Source organism: Streptopelia decaocto, assembly GCF_964273445.1.
Source record: "Streptopelia decaocto genome assembly, chromosome: 7".
NCBI lineage: Eukaryota > Metazoa > Chordata > Aves > Columbiformes > Columbidae > Streptopelia > Streptopelia decaocto.
Window position 1 is genome coordinate 6,181,435 of NC_138661.1, and position 12,469 is coordinate 6,193,903.

General features: G+C 41.1%; 1 long non-coding RNA gene across 1 annotated transcript; it reads right to left on the bottom strand.

Moving 5' to 3' along the window:
• Positions 1–9,102: 9,102 nt before the first annotated feature.
• LOC309442608 lies at positions 9,103–10,909 on the bottom strand. Its single transcript, XR_014184639.1, has 3 exons — positions 10,748–10,909; positions 9,401–9,513; positions 9,103–9,179 (listed from the first exon to the last, which is right to left on the bottom strand). It is a non-coding gene; the product is annotated as an uncharacterized lncRNA (long non-coding RNA).
• Positions 10,910–12,469: the final 1,560 nt, after the last annotated feature.

Here is a 12,469-nt window from a genome sequence, read left to right on the forward strand (position 1 = left end):
GTACAACTTTGAGCATTGTCTTTTTCTTGCTTCAGAGCCAGCAGCTACTTAGATGTTTGACAAAGTATTAAATCAAAGTGAAACATCTCTTAAAAGATCACATCATAACAAAGCCCTTGGATTTGACCAAAATCTGAATTCCCAAGAAAAAACAAAAATATTTCTCCTTCTAATGCCTGAACTTAGCTTCCACCTGAGAAGCTAATTTTCACTTTCTGAAGGGGCTGCTACTGTTAACAGTAGCAAAGTCAACCTGAACATCAACAGAACGCGTGACAGTTCTGTTGAACTTTATGCTGTGATGGATGCAGACGGCACTTTGGAGCTCAGTAAACATATTCTGATATCTATGAAAGTACTTAACTGCGGCTGTGAAGTGCAAGAGCCAATGTAAAGCTGAAGTACAGGCTCTGAAAGCAACATGAGAAATAGCTGTCTGTGTGAGAGGTCACAGTCTTGCTCCACATCCTGCTGTGAACCTTGCTGAGGTTCCCCGTGTTGACTCTGTGGCAGCAGATAACAGATCAGTTAAATGGGCACATAACATGATAACATGCCTTATTCTTAAGAGTTACATAAATTATATTGACACACTTAATATAAATAAAACCAAGATAACCTACCTTCTGTCTCAAAAGCAATAAGAAATAAATAAATGTTTGATTAGAATGCTGTTACTAGAGATTTATTTTTATTCTGTAGTTGTGCAGTATTGAGAAGACCTTGTGCAAAAGTGCAATGGCAGAATGGAACTGGGGGATGAATGGACTGAGAGCAGCCCTGAGGAGAAGGACTTGGGGGTGGTGGTTGATGAGAAGCTCAACATGAGCCGGCAACGTGCACTCACAGTCCAGAAAGCCAACTGTGTCCTGGGCTGCACCAACAGAAGTGTGACCAGCAGGTTGAGGGAGGTGATTCTCCCCCTCTCCTCCATCCTCATGAGACCCCACCTGCAGTCCTGTGTCCAGCTCAGGGGCCACCAACGTAAGAAGGACATAGACCTGTTGGAGCGAGTCCAGAGGAGGCCACAAAAATGGTCACAAGGCTGGAACAGCTCTGCTATGAGGACGGATTGAGAGAGTTGGGGTGTTCAGCCTGGAGAAGGCTCCAGGGAGACCTCATTGTGGCCTTTCCGTACTTAAAAGGGGCCGATAAGAAAGATGGGGACAGACTTTTTAGCAGGGCCTGTTGCGATAGGACAAAGGGCAACAGTTTTAAACTGAAAGTGAGTAGATCTAGTTTGGGTGTGAGGAATAATTTATTCTCCATGAGGGTGCTGAGGCACTGGAACAGGCTGCCCAGAGAAGCTGTGGATGCCCCATCCCTGGAGACATCCCAGGCCAGGCTGGACGAGGCTCTGAGCAACCTGAGCTGGTGAAGATGTCCCTGCTCATGGCAGGGATTGGACTGGATGAGCTGTGAAGGTCTCTTCCAACCCAAACCATTCTGTGATTCTATGATTCTGTAAAATAACTAAATTTTCACAGATTTATGGATGAAGTGCTTCCTCTTTGAATGTTCACAAGGGGGCCTCAGATGACTTGATGGCGGCCCTGGTAGGAACACTGCAAGAGCATGGGTGTGAATATTTTCCACAGTACTGTGGCGCAATTTCTTTGATCCATGATAGAGTAAAGAAAGCTCTGAGACTATTTCAGTGTCTGTGTGAAACACAGATTTGAAAAATGCTGTTACTTGACTAAATTATTTATGCAGGTACAATAACATTAAAATGAATAGCAATAAGTAGAGCAGCACTACATCCCCTTTCCTGTATTTCCTCTTCCAGTGTAAGCAAAACAGAACAGCTTCTGAGGATAAAAGCTCTTTGCTTTGTTTAGGAAAACAAAATTTTGAGGAGAATCCATCATAAAATGAGTGCAAGTGAAGTAAGGCCAGTTTTGACTCCAGGTATCTGCTTCAGAATGTTACCTGTGCCACACAGTTTAGTGTTGGCTGCTAGAAGAGGAGACAAACACACACATCCAGGCAATGTAAATGTAACTGAGTGCCAAAAATACTTCTTACCTAAATCTGTCTGATCAGACAGTGGATATATACATTCTTTCTATAGTTTTTATTTTATATCTGGTCCAACTGCAAATTATTTTTAAAGAAAATGTTCTTTCTTTTGTAATAAAATTTATTGAAAAGTTAAAAATTTACCCTAGGTAAGAGACATCCATTTGAGCCTCTTAAATAATTTTGATGAGATGCTGATTTGAGGTACAGCTGTCACTACATCAGTGAAATTTTTCTTGTTGCTTACAAAGAGCACAAGCTTTCTGCTTCAGAATTACCTTCTTGAGTTCAAGTCTCTGAGTTTTTGTGCACTTAAGCCTCTGCATTTCTAGCTACCCTAATCCCCCCTCATTTCAGCTTTTAGCATGTTGTCCAATCTTCATGTTTATTTCACGCATAGCCCCTTCTGCCTGCCTCCTTACGCAGCTCACTTGAAGACAGCCTCGAAGGAAATAACTTCCATTTTTTCTTCCATCAAATCTCTCCTTAATTGTACTTACTCCTTGCATCCATTTCATTTCAGTCTGTTTAGTTAAGATTTTTTTTGTGTGAGCTCCCATCATTTTGAAACTTGAGAGTCTAGTTCTACTTAGGACAAGTTGAAGTTGTATGTCTTCTATCCATTTTTAAAACAGTCAATGAAACTCTTGGTACTGCCTTCCTGGCCACTGCATTACGGATCAGTACAACCTGTTCCCAAGCAATAGAAGGCAAACCAGAGAAATAGCGCTTTTTTTTGCCAGAGTAAGCTACTTCTATACCAGTAAGTCAAACAGGGCCAAGGCATGGAGTCATACACTGGCACGTGACCATCCATATTTTTAAATTGTTCTTGTGGCTCATGGTATGGCTTTGCCCAAAGAATTCGGGGTATGTCAGAGGGGCATCGATCTGCTACAGACACAAACCCGGTGAGGCCAGTTGGTCTTAGGACTAGAAAGTTCACAGTTTGTTTTACTTACTAGTAAAGACATAGCAAAGGTGGTTAGTCAAGTCTTGGCAACAGTTTAGTTAAGCAAACCCAAAGTTAAAGTGGTGTAACTACAAGTAAATAATTCTTTCCTCCTCTCTTCTCCCTACACCTCAATGTTTCCTTCCTCAGAAATAAATATACAGAAAAAATAGATGACAAAAACAGAGCATCACAGAAAAATACAAAATAGCAATATAAAAGGACACAGTGGCAAGACAGTCCTTACTCAGCCAGGACAAGTAGAGGAAGCATCTTCAGACACAGAAGTAGGTGACTCCTGGTTGTTGGTCTATGACTTTTTGTGGTGTCCCCTGGAAAATGTTGCCTCAATATAAGAAGCAAGAGCTGTTTTCTACACTCCACCCTGTGTCACACTTGTGTTTAAAGCTATAAAACCCTGCGGTGATCCCAGCCACCTGCAGCTACACTGGGCCCTGCTCTTCTTCCAAACTTCACATCCATGACTTTTCAATTAGATCATAAACTGCTTGGCTTTGCTTTTTTTTTTGTGAAGTGCTTGCTGTGCTTTTACTGACACCTGCACCAACTGTATCTGTTTAAAAGGGGCATGTTACTTTTTAAAGGACAATGTTTGTCTCCAGACAAAGAGCTCCTGCGCATCAGGTCTCCCTCACTGACCTAACTGGATATTGGAATGTGACTTAAGTGTTCCAGATGTGTCCTTCACACAGGGGTGAATTTAATTCAGGACTGTCTGCCTGAGCTCTGCTCATTCCTCTAGACCACACTACTTTGACTTATCTTCCTGTTTATTGACATTAAAAGCACTTTTACTCGGTGAAATAATAAAAAGAGAAATCCAGAAAAACTCCAACCTTTTCTGCAGGAGATGGGACATTTATACGAAGATAAGATTTGTTTAGTATGATGGGACAGTGATGGAACCCAGAGACCGTAAGTTATATTATCTATTTCCTTTTCATAACATACTTTCTTTAGTTTACATTAAGGGGTGTGACTAAATCACCTGTGTTTATATAAATAACAGAAACACAGAACATGTTCAGGTGAATTGAACAAAACTCCATTTGATGATAATGCCATTTTGCTTGTGTGACATTAGTACTATGTAATTCTTCATTATTATTCAAATTAAATATTAGAAGAAGTCAAGATACAAATATATGAAGGACTTTTCCTCAGAGGAATAGTCGTAGGAGAGTCTAGAACGTATCTGAATATACCATGATATATGACTATATCACATCTGGATAAGAGAGGGAAAGCGAGTATTTAATATTTATCTTTAAAAAAAAAAAAGCTTTCTTGTATTCTTGATATAGAACAAACGTCTTCTGATGGTGAAGAAGAGGAAGACATCATTGATATTTACATCCTGATTCTTAGATCCCTGTTTGGCATCTATCATCCTGGGCTGGGTTTCAAGGTCACTGAAGTCAATGGAAAGATTTGTGCTGCCTTTCCGCATTTGCAATTTTCTAAATACATATATAGATATATATAAAAAAGTATTTATTCAATTTAAATCTGTTGTGATGAATCTAGAAAGATTTCTTTCTGCATGGGCTCTCTCATTGCACTAGTACTGAAAAAACTACTGATACAAGGAGCTGGTGGGAACTTTCTCTCCTGCATCATTTAACATTAAGTGAGGGACAGCAGGAGGAAAAGAAGTTGGTGTCCAAAAGGCTGATTCTGCAGAGCTTCATCTCCCTGAGCACCCGCTCTCGTCAGCAGAAACAAACTTCATCGTGGGGTTGGCCAGGACACATAAATTAGGAACCTGCTCTGAATCCTGCACTGATTTTCTCTTCCTCCGTCTCCTTACACAGAGGTAGTTTATGGAATAGTTTATGGAGGGAATGTCTCCCAAAACCCATGAAAAGATACTTCAAGGAGCCAGTACTTCAGTAGCTGTTGGCCTATAACAGAATCAAACAACCAAAACTCCTTTCCTAATCCCCAAATTACTGTATTTTTTTTTTCTTAATTATTATTATTACTTTTTTGACAGCCTCTTAATAGTGCAGTTTTCCTAAGGCAGTTAGTTCTTCTTCATTTTTGTTAACATGTTCCTCTTTGGTTTTAATTGAGAACTAAATTAGTTTACTTCTTTCTTTTTTTACACTCCTATCGTTGGCAATTCCCGCTTAAGCCTGGGATGGGGTTTGCTCTTGCTCTCTCTCTCTCAGGCACCCTCTGCTGGTCTTCACAAAGCAAAACACAAAATACCAGAGAATTTTCATTACCAAATAACATTTTTAAGAGAAAAATCCAGAATTCTGCTGCTAAACTTTTTACTCTCAGAATATAAATTATGAAGAAGGTCAGCTTTGGGACTGTAAACTGAGCATGGGAGGAGGTTTTTAAATGAATCCAAGAAGATAATTGCATAATCAAGCATATGAACCTGTGGAATTTCTCAAGCAAAAAGTCCAAAAGTGAACATGGCCTGAAAAGCTGATCGCAATCTGACCTGGCTCTGAGCAGAACCCTGTGATTGGCATTTTAATGAAGATGTTATGTAAGGAGCTCTAGAAGCGTACGCTACTGGAGGTGTTTTTTTCTGTGTATCTTGGTTAACAAAAGTCACAGGCAGTCGTTCGGCATAGACAGTACAAATTTTAAGGAGGTAAAAAGAGCTAAGGAGATACAGTGGCTAAACATTAGCTTCTGTTGCAGCAACACAACAGAGAACTGATCTACTTTTTCATCTGGGAAAACCTCTGGATGTCAGGGAAGTAAATTAGAGAATAATCAGCTGCAGGACAGGACATGCTGGTGTTGGTAGAGGGCAAGTTTGGTGCACCTGGTACTCCAACTGTCCCTTTCTGGTAGCCAAAACCAAGGAAAAGTGGCTCTAAGAGTGCTCTAACTACTACCAACATCTAAGAAAGGTCCCTTCGCTGCCCGGTGTTGGGCAGTTGTGGGTCCGGGAGGCTGGCGCTGTTCCCTCTTCTGAAGCGTACAGGATGGTATGCTGCAAAAAGTTGTGTTTAAAATCTACCAGAACACAAACCCACGAAGTGGCCGAGATCTCATGAGCATTTCACCTATCCCACTTTCTGAAGTCAACTTTTACTTGACATTAGACTTCAGTGCAAATGACTGGGTGCTTTGTTGAGGATCCATCAGCTTTCTGTGTATGGTAGCATAGGTGTCAACCCAGAGAGGTTCAGGAGAGTCACAAAACACAGCAACATTTTATTTTGCGTAGCTGAGTTTTTTAATGATGTTAAAAAGCATTTTATATGCCACAGCAACCAGCAAGATACTGGCTACAGGTATTTAAACCAAAGCTATGTAAGCAGCCTCTTGTTTCCTTTTCTGGGTGTGTAAATTCTCCTGTGTACTGAAGACAGACTTAGAGAACCATCTTTGTACAGCTGGAAGAAGAGAAGGATAAGGGGAGATTCTATTGCTGTCTTCAACTGCAGACTCTTTTCAGATAAGACAAGCAAGACAAGGGATACAAATCGCAACACAAGAAATTCTGATTGGAATCACTGAAGTTGGTGACCAGAGAGGTGAAATTTCCATCCTCAAAGATATTCAAAACTCACGTGGACTAAGACCTGAGCAACCCCATCTTGTTGGACCTGCTTTGAGCTTGAACTAGATGACCTCCAGAAGTCCCTTCCAACCAAAATTATTCTATGATTTTATTATAAATGACTACTGTATCATTAATCCAGCTTAAACTGATGAAAGTCATGTTGACAGTACTAATGCTTCCCTGAGCAAATAAGAAATTTAAACCCAGTGGGAAACTTGAGTCTAATTTGAAAGGCATTGGGTCAACTTCAACACTTTTAGGATTCTTGTTCGGAAAAGACCCTAAACTTCATTTTTGTCAACAGCACTAGAAATTGCATCAGGGTGGTGGTGTTTTTTCCTGTGGGTTTCCCAGTAGGTTGCTTTTGCAGCGAGATGAGAATGAAGAATTCCACAACTGCTATCTTTGAGTATTCACAAGTTCTACCTAGAGATTCAGCAGCAGAATGAAGGGTTTGCTCGGTGCTCGGGAGGTGCGGAACTTTGCTTTCAGTTTGCACTTGCAGGAAAATTCCCATTTGCTGTGACTGGTAATGAGCCTCTCCTCTAACTTGGGTTCAGCTCAGGTCAACTGCTACTTTCATGTTGAGACACTGTCTATATTAATTGAAATTTATGTCATAGAATGGCAATCTTGTGACCTCTGTACAGTGAGCTAATGATTCCCATCCCATTTTCAGCAGGCTGCTGTGAATTAGCACCGCCAAAGCTTTTTCACCTCATCGTTTTGCTCATCTTTGTAAGACAAGCTTCATTATCTTGTCTCTTACAAGAGATTATATTATTTATTTTGAACAAAAAACAGAGTAAAACAACACAAGAAAGTAATTCGAATAGCACACGATAAATGTCAAGAACTAGCTAATTATTTTAATTATTCCCATAAACGTTAAAAAGTAAAAAAAAACAAAAAAGTGTTTGTAAAAATATAATGTATGCCATTACACACACAAATATAATAGAAAACATAGATTTATCTTAATAAATATGAATGATACAGTACAGTGAATGAAAACAAGTAAGAAAACAGGTTTCAAATCCTAAAAGATGTCACATTCCCAAATCTCTTGAGAAGTAGTTGAACTCCCAATCCACTGGATTAACTGAAATTTCCTGAGAAGGAAGGATACCTTTCTGTTTAAGGTGGAGATTCAGATTGTCTCCAAGCAGCATCCATGTTTTGAGTTAATACTCTGATATGCAGCTGCACCACTTTCACTTAAATGTTCTACAAAAGATCTTATGCTAATGTGACCTGCAATGTGAGATTTTCTTTCCCTGATCGATTCCTCCTCCTGAAACTCCAAGCTTAAATCACACAACAAGCAGTTTATGTTCATAATGGCCATTATTGCTTTGCTCATATTTTGTTCTGCACCATCCCTAAAGAAACACAGCACTGTTGTGGAGGGGCAATGGTTGTCATAAAAATGTTAAAAACCTAAATTACTACTTGTTTTGCTTTCCTAAGAAAACCATCACATATAGCTTGTGATCTCATACCCGTTTTTATCATGCTCCTTGCACCACTAAACATGAAGCAATGTCTTTACTTCTTACAATCATACCACATCAGCACCTACGTAATGAAACTAAATTTAAATTTCAGTTATGTTGTCAACTAAAAAAAGGTGTAAGTGGCAAAATCGACTGGACTCTTCAGAATCCTTAGTACTGTGTAAAACCTGTTTTGCAAAATAATAAGCAATGTTCAGATTTCAAACATCTCCCCTTGGCTATTTGATTGTGACATGTGGCTTTTAGTTTAATGTAACTATTTAATTGACACTATTTTGGGCTTGTTTGGCAAGGTTTTGGAGGCAGAGGGGCTACAGGGATGGCTTCTATGGCTACTAGAAGCTTCCCATACGTCTGATAGAGCCAGTGCCACCAGCTCCAAGACTACTGGCCAAGGATGAGCCCATCAGTGATGGTGGTAGCACCTCTGGGATAACATAGTTAGAGAGGGGGGAAAAAAAATGCACAACTGCAGCCAAAAAGAGGAACGAGAATATGTGAGAGAAACAACTCTGCAGACACCATGGCCAGTGAAGAAGGAGGGAGAGGAGGTGCTCCAGGTGCCAGAGCAAAGGTTCCTCTGCAGCCCATGGTGAGGCCAGCTGTGCCCCTGCACCCATGGAGGTTCATGGTGGAGCAGAGATCCACCTGCTGCCCAGGGAAGTCCACGATGGAGCAGAGATCCCCTTGTGCCCATGGGGGTCCATGGTGGAGCAGAGGTCCACCTGCAGCCCAGGGAGGTCCATGGTGGAGCAGATATCCTCTTGTGCCCATGGAGGTCCATGGTGGAGCAGAGATCCACCTGCAGCCCAGGGAGGACCCCATGCTGGAGCAGGTGGATGCCCGAAGGAGGTTGTGACCCCGTAGGAAGCCCATGCTGGAACAGGCTCCTGGCAGGACCTGTGGCCCCGTGGACAGGGGTTTGCTGGCAGGACTTGTGACCTTGTGGGGACCCAGGCTGGAGCAGTCTGCTCCTGAAGGACTGAACCCTGTGGAAGGGACCCACATTGGAGCATTCATGAAGAACTGCAGCCCGTGGGAAGGACACACATTGGAGAAGGTCATGGAGGACTGTGTCCTGTGGAAGGGACCCCATGCTGAAGCAAAGGAAGAGGGTGAGGCATCCTCCCTGTGAGGAGGAAGGAGCAGCAGAGACAACATGTGATGAACTGACCACAAGTCCCATTCCCCATCCCCCTGCACTGCTCAGCGGGAGGAGTTAAATTTGAGAAAAAATTTCTTCTCAGTAAGGGTGACAGAGCACTGGACCAGGCTGCCCAGGGAGGTTGTGGAGTCTCCTTCTCTGGAGACATTCAAAACCCGCCTGGACATGTTCCTGTGCGAACTCACCTAGGTGTTCCTGCTCCAGCAGGGGGATTGGACTAGATGATCTTTTGAGGTCCCTTCCAATCCCAAACATACTGTGATACTGTGAGTTTGAAAATTCCAGAGTAAAGTTAAGCCTGGGAAGAAGGGAAAGGTGTTTTAACATTTAGTTTTCACTTCTCATTACCCTACTCTATTATGACTAGCAATAAATTTCCCCAAGTCAAGTCTGTTTTGCTTGTGATGGCAATTGCTGATTGACCTCTCTCTGTCCTTATCTTGACCCACGAGACTTTCATCCTATTTTCTCTCCCCTGTCCAGTGGATGAGGGGAGGAATAGAGTGGCTTGGTGGGCACCTGGTGTCCATCCTGGGTCAACCCACCACAGTTACACAAAAAATTATCTCCTCAGCTGTGTCCCAGCTAACAGGCTTGTTAAAAGAGCCAACTGATTGAACAGATTTCTGTGAATGAATGTAGCAAAAAGTAAATTGTGTTTGATTGTACAAAGAAGGCAACTAGATATGGCTATTTAAAGAAGAAAAGGACTAGGATCACAAAAAACAGAGTTTACAGAATATAACTGTTATACTCTCAGCAGAACTAATCTCCTTCACATCTGGAGATTCCAATCCTTATTGAATTTCAGAATCTCTTGCTTGAATGTTAATAATTATAAAATTATAAGAGCACCATAAGACTCTTGATGACTCAGTATTAAGTATTCTTATGCATCAACAGCCTGACATGTAATTTCAGCTGTGATTGCTAGGCTAATTTTTAGGTTAAACAACTGACAACTGTAGGCAGGCCCATTAAAACTGGCTGGGATAACAGATGTTTTTAGACCATGCTGAAGACGAAGGGTTTAATCCTGCAATGCTGAGATCAATGGAAGCTTTGTCACTGACCGCAGTGAAGATACAGGCCCTCATGCATGGACTACTAATAGCAAGTGAAAAAGCAACTTACGTATACCCTCGCATTTTTAAAACACAAGAACCATCTAATGAATGGAATAGGCTAAAGCCTTCCTGATAAAATATTTTGGTTGTTTTCTACTGCACAGCTTGTCTTATAGCAAAAGATCTGGTCAAGAAAATTAAACTTCCAGCAATGGAACACAAAGACTTTGTAAGTATTCACCACTGACAGAGAAAGAGTCAATAATAAGTGTATCCACTTTGGGTTGGAAAGAACCATAGAAAGGTGCTGCAGCCCTGTCCTGTGTAAATTCAACCCAGCCATTGGAATATTTCAAATCAAATTGCCTTTTCTACTAATGGTGCTTTAAGCTGTTTCTTGGTTTCTGTGCTGAAGAGTAATGCAGGTGGTCCCAGTGAGACCATTTGCATGGTACCATCACAAACCTGGTGGACAGCACAAGGGCCAAAGGGAACTGGCAGATCGTGGTACGCCATGCCAGCACTTCTTCAGACACCAAAAATGGCTGGTTTGTCCTTTTTTTATATAACAAGTTCAGGACACACTGTCTTTCTAGCAAGATTTTCCATTTCAACCACTGAGGCAGCTGAGATTCTAAAGGAAGAAGAGAAAAAAAAATATAAGAACAATAGTTAAATAGTTCTCTTTTTCCCCTCACTGTTAATTTTCTTTAAAATGCTTAAAGACTATATTGACATTATTTTTTAATGTCCCCATCTCACATAAAAGGCAAATTTTTCTGGCCACTAGGTCTTTGATGACATTTTGCTACAGATAGAAGGAACCATGTGAAATAAAGGTGATTTGCAGGTGAGCCCTGAAAACCTTGACAAACTGCATTTATTTTCCCCAGCTGCCTGAATTTTTACCATCTTTTGTGTAAACTTTGGACTTTTGGAGAAATTGGGAGGTGCCATGCTTTTCCCATCTTCCACATGCAAAAAAAGTAAAATAAAAATGGCAGGACAAAAATAATAACAATATTATATAATAAAGCTTTATCTTGATTCCCAGAATAAAAATGATTTTTCCCTTTATTGATGTTTAGGTCTTTATTGTACTTTGCTTTTGTTGATTTTCCTGAATTGCAGTTTTCTTCCATCAGCAAATTCTCACAGGAAAAATAAAACTCACGACTGAACATTGCTGTTTCTTACAGCTATAATAAGAAAACCACATTGTGATGCCCTAATAATTTTGTAGATTGAAAGTTACTAGCATTTGTTTTTAATAAATGTCCTAACTGTTCGAATGTTGTTTTAAAAAGCTATCAGGAGAGAATAAATCTCGTCTCAGAGGAGCTGAAGTGTGGCAGTTTGCGTAGCGCTTTTCAAGACTCGAGCAGAAAGCAAATATTATCAGAGCTGCTGCATTTCCAGAATGAGGGATGTTGGTATAACATGTTCTTCAAAAGTCCAGAGTCTTTGTGACATCTTTCAGATAAATTCAGTTTGGAGACAGGATCCACCCTAGGTGTGCGCTTTTGATGATTTAAACATCATGTGATTATTATTCACAGCTACAGTCCTGGCATTTTGTGGAGTTCCTGATGGCACAGCTGCCTGAGCGGATCCCCACAGACGTCATCGCACCAGGGTGTTGCAGGAATAGGACCGAGAAGACGTGAAGCCTGCAGCACAGTCATCCAGCCGGCTTTTAGATGCCAAAAATAGGCACAGCCCACTGGAGGAGACAGGGCAGGGCATCAGCACTTCACAAGCCACAGATAAAGTCCTTGGCAAGTTCAAGATCACACTATTACAGGCCACAGGTGTGATTAATGCGAAGATTTCTATTAGATAACCTCTAAGCACCACAGGGAATTATTTAATTTTAGCCACGCTAAAATTAAGGGTCTAGTCTAGGTGGTCATCTGGGTTTCTTCTATAGCCACAGAAACTACAGGAGGGAAGACTTCACCTTCAGATGGCATGTCACCCAACCTGCTTGGGACACCAACATGGGAGTAACCATCATCTGAAGATGCCGGTCTCTCTCCACTCAACCAAGACAGCCTGGACAGAGCTTGATTATACATTAAACATTTAAATGAGTATTATCAGGTGATACAAATCCTATTCCAAACAAAACAAAACCCCATAGTCTGCCAGCTTTTTAGGCTGCAGAGGAACTCCAAATACATTATT